Source organism: Pelophylax lessonae (assembly GCF_965119305.1).
Source record: "Pelophylax lessonae genome assembly, chromosome: 10".
Classification (NCBI taxonomy): Eukaryota; Metazoa; Chordata; class Amphibia; order Anura; family Ranidae; genus Pelophylax; species Pelophylax lessonae.
The window spans coordinates 217623906-217636405 of NC_138777.1; the positions used below are offsets into that span (position 1 = coordinate 217623906).

The 12500-nt window shown below is 42.9% G+C and overlaps 1 protein-coding gene across 2 annotated transcripts in view; it reads left to right on the forward strand.

Moving 5' to 3' along the window:
• LOC309565846 (UPF0547 protein C16orf87 homolog) overlaps positions 1–12500 on the forward strand; it is a 49369-nt gene that overhangs the window by 1160 nt on the left and 35709 nt on the right. The gene's annotated exons all lie outside the window — the stretch shown is intronic.

The window sequence follows — 12500 nt, forward strand, 5'->3', positions numbered from 1 at the left end:
CGTATCGAGTATCCCTTTTTTGGAATAAAATATATCAGTCGTTTACAAGTAGGAGTCCCCTCCTAAAACGTTTTACATTTCTGTATTCTATTATTTTATGTCTCTATGCAAGTATTTATTTTTGGCGCTAAATGTGTGTGTGTGTATTAGAGCTACACGGTTCTGGATAAAATGAGAATCACTATTTTTTTTTTGCTTAGCATAAAGATCACGATTCTCTCACGATTCTCTAACATTACGCAAAAAAATTGGGCTAACTTTACTGTTTCGTTTTTTTTAAATGAATTAAAGTGTACCTTTGTCCCAAAAAACTGCGTTTTGAAAAAGACTTCTGCGCAAATACAGTATGACATAAAAGATTGCAACGATCGCCATTTTATTCTCTAGGGTCTCTGTTTAACCACTTGCCTTCTTTGCACTTAAACCCCCTTCCCATCCAGACCAATTTTTAGCTTTCAGCGCTCTCACACTTTGAATGACAATTGCGTGGTCATGCTACACTGTACCCATATGAAATTTTTATCATTTTTTCACACAAATAGAGCTTTCTTTTGGTGGCATTTAATCATCTCTGGGTTTTTTATTTTTTACAAAAAAAAGAAAAAAGACAGAAAATTTGGAAAAAAAAAAGTTTTTCTTATTTTTTGCGAGTAAATTTTGAAAATAAATACATTTTTCTCCTTCACTGATGTGCGCTGATGAGGCGGCACTGATGGGCACTGATAGGCTGCACTGATGGGCACTGCTGAGGTGGCACTGATGAGGAGGTACTAATATGCCGCACTGCTGGGCACTGAGAGGTGGCACTGAGAGGTGGCACTGCTGGGCGGCACTGATGGGCACTGCTGGGCGGCACTGATGGGCACTGCTGGGCGGCACTGATGGGCACTGGCGGGCGGCACTGATGGGCACTGGCGGGCGGCACTGATGAGCACTGATGGGCGGCACTGATGAGCACTGATGGGCAGCACCATCAGTGCCCACACTCAGTGCCCATAGTGCTGCCAGTCAGTGCTCATCAGTGCCTAGATGAGCAGGCACTGACTGGCAGCACTATGGGCACTGATTGTGTGCACTGATGGTGGGCACTGTGGGCATTGAAGGTGTGTTTGGTGTACCTCTAGTAATCAGGGCACTGGTGATCGGTGCCCTGATAGCTTTTTTCTGTGTCCCCGGCGCTGTGCAGCTCTCCCTCCTTCCTCAAACGCAGGCTCTGTGTGAGGAAGGAGCGCCGGCGATGAGAGATGATCTCATATGTTTACATATGAGATCATCTCTCATTGGACGGCTTGATCACGTGGGGAATGGCCGCTGTGATTGGCCATTCACCACGATCTGTGATCGGCCGTGTCCAAGGGACACGGCCGACACAGATTTTCCCCGCTGCGCGTTCGTGGGGGGCGTGTCACTGGGAGGCCGTTTAAAAACGGCCTCCCGAAAATTCGAGTCCGCGCGGCAGCCGTATATAGGCTGTAGCGCGGATGGCAGGAGGTTAAAAAATAAATAATGTTTGGGGATTCTAAATAAATAACTAAATATATATAATGTTTGGGGATACTAGGTAATTTTCTATCAAAAAATACAGATTTTTACTTGTAAGCAACAATTGTCAGAAAAAGGCTTAGGCTGGCCATACATTATACTATTTTCCTTAGATTTACCTTCAATTATGTAGTCCAAAGGCCTGCCTTATAGGATACGATTGAAAGTGTTGTTTAGTTTTCACCTCATATTATATGGATTTTGGTAAATCTAACATAAAATTGTACAATAAAATTGAACATGTATGGCCAGCCTTTCAGTCTTTAAGAGGTTAAACTGCCCTCACTTACAGACGGAAGTTCATTCCTTTGATCTAAAAGAAGGAAATGATACATTGTAAAACATTGTGTTTTATTGCAGCCTTAACAATGTTAATAAACATTTGCTGGGGCTGTTTTTTTTTTTTTTTTTTGACAGCTGTGAGCGAGCAGAGAACAGCCCTGTAATAATCGAGGACATGCGGTTTTAAAGAGGAAGTAAACCCTCCTCTGTAACTTGTACCTATAGGTGATCCTATGATAAGGCTTCCCTATAGGTACTGTAAATATCTCCTAAACATGTACCGTTTAGGGGATATTTACCTTACATGCAGCCAGTGACGTCACTGGCGCATGCGCTCTGAAGGAACGGCTGCTGGTGGCATTCCTTTAGAGCCCCGTGCCGTGACCGTTGGCTCCCGACTGATTCGAGATTGCGATTTTTTTTTTTTTTTTTTTACAAGCGTGCAGCTCTAGTGTGTGTGTTTTGTATATGTGTATATACAGTGCCTTGCAAAAGTATTCGGCCCCCTTGAACTTTTCGACCTTTTGCCACATTTCAGGCTTCAAACATAAAGATATAAAACTGTAATTTTTTTTGTGAAGAATCAACAACAAGTGGGACACAATCATGAAGTGGAACGAAATTTATTGGATATTTCAAACTTTTTTAACATATAAAAAAACTTACATACAGGTGGATTCTATTTATCATCATTAGTCATTTAGGTCAACATTGGATCATTCAGAGATCCTCACTGAACTTCTGGAGAGAGTTTGCTGCACTGAAAGTAAAGGGGCTGAATAATTTTGCACGCCCAATTTTTCAGTTTTTTATTTGTTAACAAAGTTTGAAATATCCAATAAATTTCGTTCCACTTCATGATTGTGTCCCACTTGTTGTTGATTCTTCACAAAAAAATTACAGTTTTATATCTTTATGTTTGAAGCCTGAAATGTGGCAAAAGGTTGCAAAGTTCAAAGGGGGCCGAATACTTTTGCAAGGCACTGTATTTGTGTGTGTGTGTGTGTGTGTGTATATATATATATATATATATATATATATATATAATCATTTTTTTTTCCCCACACACACTACTTTTCAATTATCTGAATACTCATTGATCTAGGAAGAGACGTAGTATTTTTCTGCCCCGTTTTTTTTTTTTTTTTCCTTTTTAACCACTTCCCGCCCGCCCTATTACAAATTGACGGCGGGAATGTGGTTGTGTTATCCTGACCGGACATCATATGACGGCGGCAGGATAACACAGCTCTGGGCGCCCCCGGGGGCACGCAGAGCGGCGATCGGTGATGCGAGGTGTCAGCCTGACACCCTGCATCTCCGATCTCGGTAAAGAGCCTCTGACGGAGGCTCTTTACCATGTGATCAGCCGTGTCCAATCACGGCTGGTCACATAGTAAATAGGAACAGCCGTTGATCGGCTTTCCTTAGTTCGTGCCTGAGAGGCACGAGCAAAGGAGCGCCGATCGGCGGCTCCCCTGACAGGGGGGGGGTCGGCACTGGTAATCAGATCATTGATTACCAGTGCAGACCCTCGGGGGGGGGGGGGATGCCACTAGATCCACCAGGGATGCCCACTATGACCCCAGGGATGCCCACTATGACCCCAGGGATGCCCACTATGGCCACCAGGGATGGCAATCAGGGCTCAGGGAGCCCCCCATTGCCCTCCCCATCAGTGATGCCCACCAGTGTCCTCCCTATCAGTGCTGCCCACAAGTGCCCATCATTGCTATCCTTTAGTGTCGCCCACCAGTTCCCATTATTGCCCACCAGTGCCGCCTATCAGTGCCCATCAGTGCCACCCATCAGTGCCCACCAGTGCCGCCTATCAGTGCCCATTAGTGCCCGTCAGTGCCACCTATCAGTGCCCATCAGTGCCGCCTATCAGTGCCCATTAGTGCCCATCAGTGCCACCTATCAGTGTCCATCAATGCTGCCTATCAGTGCCCAGCAGTGCCGCCTATCAGTGCCCACCAATGCTGCATATCTGTGCTACCTATCGGTGCCTCCTCATCAGTGCCTCCTCATCAGTGCCTGTCAGTGCAGTCTCATCAGTGCTCATCAGTGCAGGAAAAAAACTTTTTGGTCTTTTTTTATTTGTTTAGCAAAAAGTAAAAATCGCACAGGTGATCAAATACCACCAAAAGAAAGCTCTATTTGTGGGGGGGAAATGACATAAATTTGGTGTAGGTACAGTGTTGCATGACCGCGCAATTGTCATTCAAATTGCAACAGCGCTAAAAGGGGAAAATTGGCCTGGGCAGGAAGGGAGGGAAGTGCCCTGTATTAAAGTGGTTAAAAAAAAAAAAAAAAAAAACTTCCTCTGTTACCTTCCATTGGAATTGGATCGAAGGGGGGAACAATCTGTACAGAGATGTTTATTTTATCAGATTTCTTTTTCCCCCCCCCGGCCTTTGTTTTCCCCACTGGGATTATTTGTTTCATTGAATTGAAGTAGAAGTGTTATGAAAATGACGGCATGGAAGGTATAAACTCTGTTAAAAAATAGCACAATGGTGTTTTGTGGTTTTAATATTAAAATACTAAATCTAAGCACAGTTTATCTATTTAAAAAAAAAAAAAAAAAGAATCATACTTGGCTAGGTGAATTCTGCATCCCCCGTTGGCTCAAACACCGCCGATCGCTCGGTACTCAGAGCTCCCTGAGCAGAGAGATTTGCCGCTGTCTGCTCTGCCCCCTCCTCGCTCACTGGAACGCTAGTCTGTGGAGGGGGCACGGAGTTGGCAGCTCAGGCTCTTAGCGGCTCGCTGAGAGGCTGAGCCAGGTGCCGGTCCAGGCATGTTGGCGGACCCAGACTGTATGGCCGCGATCTTTTCTGAGCCTGGACCGGCTTTGTGACATCAGCCGACAGAGGACTTCAGCCCGCTGTCTGCTGAAAACGGGTCACAGGAGTGCAGAACGATCTGCATTCCTGTGATCCACAGGAGAAGTACAGCCAAACGAGCTTTGGCTGTACTTCTCCTTTTTAAGTAAAAGTTATTCCAGTAAACTCAAGAATGTCAGATGCTTCTTACCTCCCCTCTGTTCCAGCACTGCAGCCTCCATCAGTGAACTCCACATTCGACACTTCCAGTAGTGTCGGATGTCTGTTCCCCTCCCCCCGACAGCACATATGGTATAAATGAGCCCTTAGCTGAGAGAGATTTTCTCTCACTTCCTGTAGTGTCCAGAGAAAAGGAAGTGAAAATAAATCTCCCCGATGTGGCACAGATGGGGGGGGGGGTTTCTGATGTGGGTTTTCATGGTACTGTTCTGTCCACATAATAAAAGTGCATGCTCCCGACTGAGTATAGCTGTGCGTCCAAACTCTGCACAAGGCCCGCCCTCCCCAAGGGTAATGACTGTAGCACCGAAGGTCAGGACTAGCGGGAGGGGCATGGCAATTGGAATGATGGGATGTGTAGTTGCACAGAGGGTGATCAGGTGATGTGTTCAGCGTGCGCCTCCTGCTGGCCAAAAATCCAGTGAGCGATCTGGGCCAGGAGCGTTGTTGCAGGCCTCTATGTCAAAGTGCTTTTTGACACATTAAAAGGACATGCTTTTCTTAGTGATATTGTATTTTGGATTTTATTACATTACATTCAGTCCAGGGATGTGGCATCCCCACTTCATGCGTGGGAGTTCAGCCACTTTGGCATTGCTACAGTAAGCTGTGCGTGTGTACAGGGGCTGACAGGCAGGTAATTAAAGTGGTTGTAAATATCTTTATATATATATATATATATATATATATATATATATATATATATATATATATATACCAAGTGAAATGACTGGCCTCAGGTGATTCACAGAGATGAAACCAATACTCCTACATAAGTTGTACTGGTTTATCTGCAGCCCTCTCTTTACATCATTCAAAGAGCTGAATTGTAAAGCTTGTTTGAGCATTCAGAAAACCGAGTGTGTGGGGCAGAGTGTGACGGGAGTCACTTTGGTTGGGAGGGCCCGTGGATCACAGCTTACCTCAGAGAGGTTGGGACAGTGGCGGCTGGTGCTCCATGGACCGGGGGGGGGGGGTGTCAGATGGACCACACCAGCCTGCACATCATACCAATTCCCCCCCCCCCGTTACCGGCTCACTCACGGTGAACATGTGGAGGGCAGGCAGCGGCATCTCCTGCGTTTCCTCGAGTCCTTCCTCTTCCTTGGCCAATGGAGTGGCTTCTCCTTTCGGCCAATCGGGAAACGGGTCTCAGGACCCGCTTCTCAATTGGCCAGGAGGAGGATCCGTGTGACAATAGCGAATATTCATTCGCTATTGTCACACAACTGGGTGAGCTCAGGGCGCAGTCCTCTGCGCCCCGAACCCACCCTTTTTTTAAGCCTATTAGAGCCTCTGGCTCTAATCGCGTTCTTCAAAAAAAAAAAACCCATTGGAATCCATGCGTCCGGTGCCCTGCATATAGCTTAGGGGCCCGGGCGCATGGATAGGGGGGCGGCGCCCCTGCGCCACCCCCAATGGACGGGCCACCCCTGGGTTGGGAGATCCCTCTCTCAGCCCCCTAGGACCCTCTTATGTGTAAGTCACCCTGTGTCTATTAGGTACACAGGGCAACCAAGGAAATGATAGACCGGTACTTAATGGACACTGAGAATGTGATTTGGATTACTCAAATGGGACAATAATTTTTATCAACAATATAAGTCAAGAAACATATGAATACTGCTTCACACAGTCAAACTCCTAGCAGATGCCAATATAATCAGCTCAACCACCTGTCTTCCACACATTGTGAATATGCTGATTTACTCACCTGTTATCTACTGGGGGTTCCGTGTTTACACTTATGATAATGTGTATTGTACTTCAGGAACTCGTGGACGGCAGTCTGCTAGTTAATTGGGTCAGATTGATTGAATCATTGTCATCTATTAGTTACTGGTGGAAAAGTAGAATACTGTTTGTGTTGGTTTTTCTTTAGATAATTAGTTCCGGTTAATTATTTGTCTGTATACAATTTCATCTGCATACGATAATGTAATCAGGCACCTGACCTGGTGGAAGAAAGGAGAGAGCGGCGCCAGCTTAGTATAGTACAAGTTTATTTAACACTGTTAAAATTTGGTGACTCACTGTCCGAGGTTGGGTGAGACCGGTACACAAAGACTGTTAGGGTCATCCATCTTCCTCTTCCAGGATAGTGGTCATAGGAGAAGGTGGTGAGGTTCCAGAGGTATAGCCGAGCCGCTGTGGGGCTGCTAGTTGTCACTGGCCGCTGCGGAGCATGCACAACAGGGCTCCGGCTGCCGACTTCTGATCCCTGATGACATCACTTCCTGGCAGGAGAAAAATAGGGGTTGCACGCGTTCAGAGCATCCGTGCTCCTTCGTCAGGCGAGATCGCCTGACGAAGGAGCACGGATGCTCTGAACGCGTGCAACCCCTATTTTTCTCCTGCCAGGAAGTGATGTCATCAGGGATCAGAAGTCGGCAGCCGGAGCCCTGTTGTGCATGCTCCGCAGCGGCCAGTGACAACTAGCAGCCCCACAGCGGCTCGGCTATACCTCTGGAACCTCACCACCTTCTCCTATGACCACTATCCTGGAAGAGGAAGATGGATGACCCTAACAGTCTTTGTGTACCGGTCTCACCCAACCTCGGACAGTGAGTCACCAAATTTTAACAGTGTTAAATAAACTTGTACTATACTAAGCTGGCGCCGCTCTCTCCTTTCTTGCATCTCTCAGGGCTTCTCCACGCTTCAGCCGGCTGCCGCGGACTATAGCTTCCCTACAGTACCAAACTTTGTTACCCCCCACTCAGCCCCATAACCCCCCCCCTCCCATCCACCCACATTCCTTGTATCACCTTGGGATATTAGAAGAGCGCCATGACACCCCCCACTTTCATACCTGACCTGGTGGGATGTCTTCCTGTATATATTGTGTGTGAGACTGTTCAATAAAGTTGTAGTTGGTTCCAAACCTTTACAAGCTAAGTTCCGTCTAGTTTTGTATGGGGGCGCTGTAATATCTGATATCTATGTTCAGACTGAAGGAAGCGGTATACTGACGGAAGCCCAACAAACACAGTGTGGGTCGCGGTTCCGTTACACAGAGATCAGCGAGGAGAGCTCTGAGCTGATTGGAGATGGAGCTGCACGATTCTGGATAAAATGAGAATCAAGATTTTTTTGCTTAGAATAAAGATCACAATTCTCGGCATAACATCATCTTTTACATTTTACAAAAAAGAAGATTGGGCTAACTTTACTGTTTATTTATTTATTTTTAATTAATTAAAGTGTATTTTTTCCCCAAAAATTGCGTTTGCAAGACTTCTGCGCAAATACAGTGTGCCATAAAAGATAGCAATGATTGCCATTTTATTCTCTGGGGTCTCTGCTTTAAAAAAAAAAAAAAATTATATATATATATATATATATATATATATATATATATATATATAATCAGTATTTTTTGCTAGAAAATTACTTAGAACCCCCAAAAATTATATATATATATATATATATATATATATATATATATATATATATATTATATATTTATTATATATTTTTTTTAACTTGTAAGCAACAAGTGTCAGAAAAAGGCTTAATCTTTAAGGCCTCGTACACACTGGACGTTATCAAAACGCCAGTATAAAGCTATAGAAGGCGTTTTTTCAGTTTTTTTGCAGTAGCGTTTTTCAGCGTTTTCTTTGCTTTTTTTTGCAGCTTTTTTTCTTTGCTTTTTTTTGCAGCTTTTTTTCTTATGCTTGGTTTTTTTTTTTTTTTTTTTTTAGCAAAACTATATTCCCACAAAAGCTTATGGCTCAGAAATGTTGATAAACACCGAATAGCCACGTTTTTCAGCGTTTTTTTAGCTTTTATCAGAGTTGGAGCGTTTTTATAGCTGAAAATTGCCTCCTAAAATCCACTAGTTTGTTCGTTTTTTTTTTTTTTTTTTTTTTTTTTTTTTTTTACAGCCAGAAAACGCCCCTGCCAAAAACTGCTGATAACAGCCTATGTGTGCATGGACATATAGGATAACATGCTGGGGAGTTTACTGGCTGCAGAAAAAAAACGTCTGATGCCAAAAATTGCAGCTGTAAAAACGTCCAGTGTGCATGAGGCCTAAGTGCCAGTAACACACATATGCAATGTCAGACATCGCACTGCTCTGCCAATCACATGCGATGTTTGTGCGTTGCAAATTCATACAATCTGTACGGCTGAATTTGCATCGCATTCGGACCAAAGTTGCATGCCGCGACCGGTCGCTCCCGTGCGCATGCGTGGGCGTGACATCACGCTGCCTCGGCCACTCACACAGCCGATGTCCGCGGGGACAACGAGGGCTTAAGTTTGCAGGTAAGTGTCACATAATGTGCTAGTATGCGATGCATACTAGCACATTATGCCTTTACTTTGCAGGTAAGAAAAAGAAAAAAAGCAGAGTTTACTTCCTCTTTAATGTCTCTTCTGCAATGAAAATCCTGCCTGTTTGCCCATTTTTTTAAACGTAAAGTTGCACTTTAATATTTAATTAGACACATGGGGGGGGGGGGGTAAGCAGTGCTTGCTGTGGACAAGAAGGGGTTAAAAGCAGGAAGGGGTGCAGCTGATAGAAAAAGTATAAAAGGCGATTTGTTTTACATGAAGAGTCTATTGTTGATCATGGCTCAAGGAGGAAATAGATTACATTTGAACTTTTGTGCTTGTTGCAACACAGAGATGAAGGGGAGAGGTGACGTGTTTCAGCCCCTGGGGGTTGCTGGAAGTCTGGGGCTTTGAAGATCCTATAGCTTGTATATTGTGCTGCACACACATAGAGGGGAAGGTGTATTGAAAGCCAAAATGCTGATTGGATAGCTTTACACAATGAGCACAATCATGTATACATTCCTAGTAAACTATTTTTTTACATTTTTTTTTTTTTTTTTTTTTTTTTTTTTTTTTTTGGGGGTGAATTTCATTTATTTATTTATTTTTTTTATCCTTTTTTTTTTTTTTCTTACCAAAGAAACGTATTGTTGGCCAAAACGTATGAAATAATTCGATTTTTTGAATTTTTCTTAGATATGTATTATAGCAGAAAGTAAAAAAAAAAAAAAATTCTTTTTTTTTTTCTTTGACAAAATTTTAGATTCTTTTTTGCTGTTTTTATATGGCAAAAAAAAAAAAAAAAAACAGTGGTGATCAATTATCACCAAAAGAAATCTCTATTTGTGTGAAAAAAAAATCTACATTTCATTTGGGTACAGTGTTGCATGACTGCACAATTACCAGTTAAAGTAGCGCAGTGCTATATAGCAAGAAATGGGCTGGTCATGAAAGGGGGGTAAAATCTTCCTGGAGCCGAAGTGGTTCCAATGGGGACACTAGTGTTAGTGACAACCAGGGATTTCCTCTTTTTTTTTTTTTTTTTTTTTTTTTAAATTTATGGGTATGGGACAGGAAGTGAAGGAAAATCTTCCCAGTGGGACACAAATGGCAAAAAAAATAAATAAATAAATAAAAATAAACACCAATGTTGACATGTTAACCACTTGCCGACCGCCGCACGACTATTTACTGTGGCGGTCAGCCCCTACTGGGCAAAGCGACATAGGGCTACGTCGCTCACCCACGAGCCTCTAGGGGGCGCACTCCCGCTTGTTCACTAACATCCCCGCATGAGTGACCGGCGGCTCCGATGTCCACCAGCCACTAGCGATCTCCCGGTGGAGAGGGAGAAAGGCAGGCGGCTGATGTAAACAAAGCCTTCTGTCATTCTCCCTGGTGTAACAGCAGAAATCATACAATCCTGCTATGTAGGATCGTATATCTCTGTGTGTACATCACAAGCCACGCCCCCCCCCACAGTTAGAATCACGCCCCTAGGGACACACTTAACCCCTTGATCACTAATAAAGTTAACCCCTTCCCTGCCAGTGTCATTATTACAGTAACAGTGCATATTTCTAGCACTGATTACTGTAGTAATGTCACTGGTACCCCCAAAAGTGTCAAAAATGTCAGTCAGGGGTCCGATCTGTCCGCCGCAATGTCGCAGTCCCGCCCAAAAAAATCGCAGATCGCGCCATTACTAGTTAAAAAAACAATAAAAATGACAATCTTTCCCTTAGTAAACGCAATAACTTTTGCTCAAACCAATCAAAATACGCTTATTGCAATTTTTTTTTTTTTTTCACCAAAAATATGTAGCAGAAAACAAATTGGCCTAAAATGTTAAAGTTTGATTTTTTTTTTTTTTTTTTTTTTTTTACATTTTTTTGGGGGGGAATTTCATATAAAAAAAAAATGTGAAAAATATTGTTATTTTTTCAAAATTGACGCTCTTTTTTTGTTTATAGCGCAAAAAATTAAAATCGCACAGGTGATCAAATACCACCAAAAGAAAGCTCTGTTTCTGGGGAAAAAAAGGACATCAATTTCGTTTAGGTACAGCATCGCACGACCGCGCAATTGTCCGTTAAAGTCACGCAGTGCCGAATTGCAAAATAGGCCCTGGTCTTTGAGCAGCCAAATACTCCGGGGCTTGAATGGGTTGATAAAAAAAGTAGCGCAGTGCTATATAACAAGAAATGGGCTGGTCATGGAAGGGGGGTAAAAATATACCGGAGCCAAAGTGGTTCCAATGGGGACACTAGTGTTAGTGACAGCCAGGGATTTCCTCCTTTTTTTTTTTCCATTTCTGGGTATGGGACAGGAAGTGAAGGAAAATCTTCCCAGTGGGACACGAATGGCCAAAAATAAAAAAATAAACAAAAGTGTTGACATGTTAAAATCCTTTTTTTAATGAAAAAAAAATTGCCTTTTTTTCTTTATCTCTCTTTTTTTGTACATAAGTAAAAACGAATAAAAATATTTAATAAAAATAAAAAAAAAAAAAATGTTGACATGTTAAAATCCTATTTTAATGGTAAAAAAAATGCCTTTTTTCTTGATCTCTCTTTTTTGTACATAAGTAAAAACTAATAAAAATATTTAATAAAAAAAAAAAAAAAAAAGATTTTGACATGTTAAAATCCTATTTTAATGGAAAAAAAATTGCCCTTTATTCTATGGTGCATGAGAACACGTGTAAAACGCACGCACATGCAGTAACGTGAACCAAGCCTAATTATAAAACACATAATAATACAGATATTCAGAATATAGATGACTGGAACGGGCCGGATCACTGTGTAAGCAGCGAGGTGTAGGTGTGGTCGGTACAGATAAGATTTTCAGGAAGTTTGATAAAATTCTATGGTATAAATTTTTTTTTAACAGAAAAATGTTATGAAATGTTTGAGTACATGTGAGATACTGTTCAAGGATGATGTGACAATAAAGGGCTTTATTGATGCGTAGACAGATTCTTCCTATTTGTAGAAAGGAAGTGTTGAGCTTTATGCACACTGGACATTTTTAACGTGGCTCCTAGGGGTGTCTGGGGTCTTTTTTTTTTTTTCTCTATCTCCAAATACCCCCACATATTTCCCTGTGTGTCCACATGCACATTGGCATTCAGAGGCAAAATCAAAATGCCCCCCCCCCCTCCCCCCCAGCAGTATTCAAAATAAAAAAAATTGCTTTCTGGCTCTCCTCCTCTGACTCCATAACCACTCGCTGAGCAGGCTTTTCCTGATTGGATGAGGTGGAGAGGCGGGGAGGTGATGTCACACTCAGCACCTCGTTCAGTTAGGCCTCTTGCACACG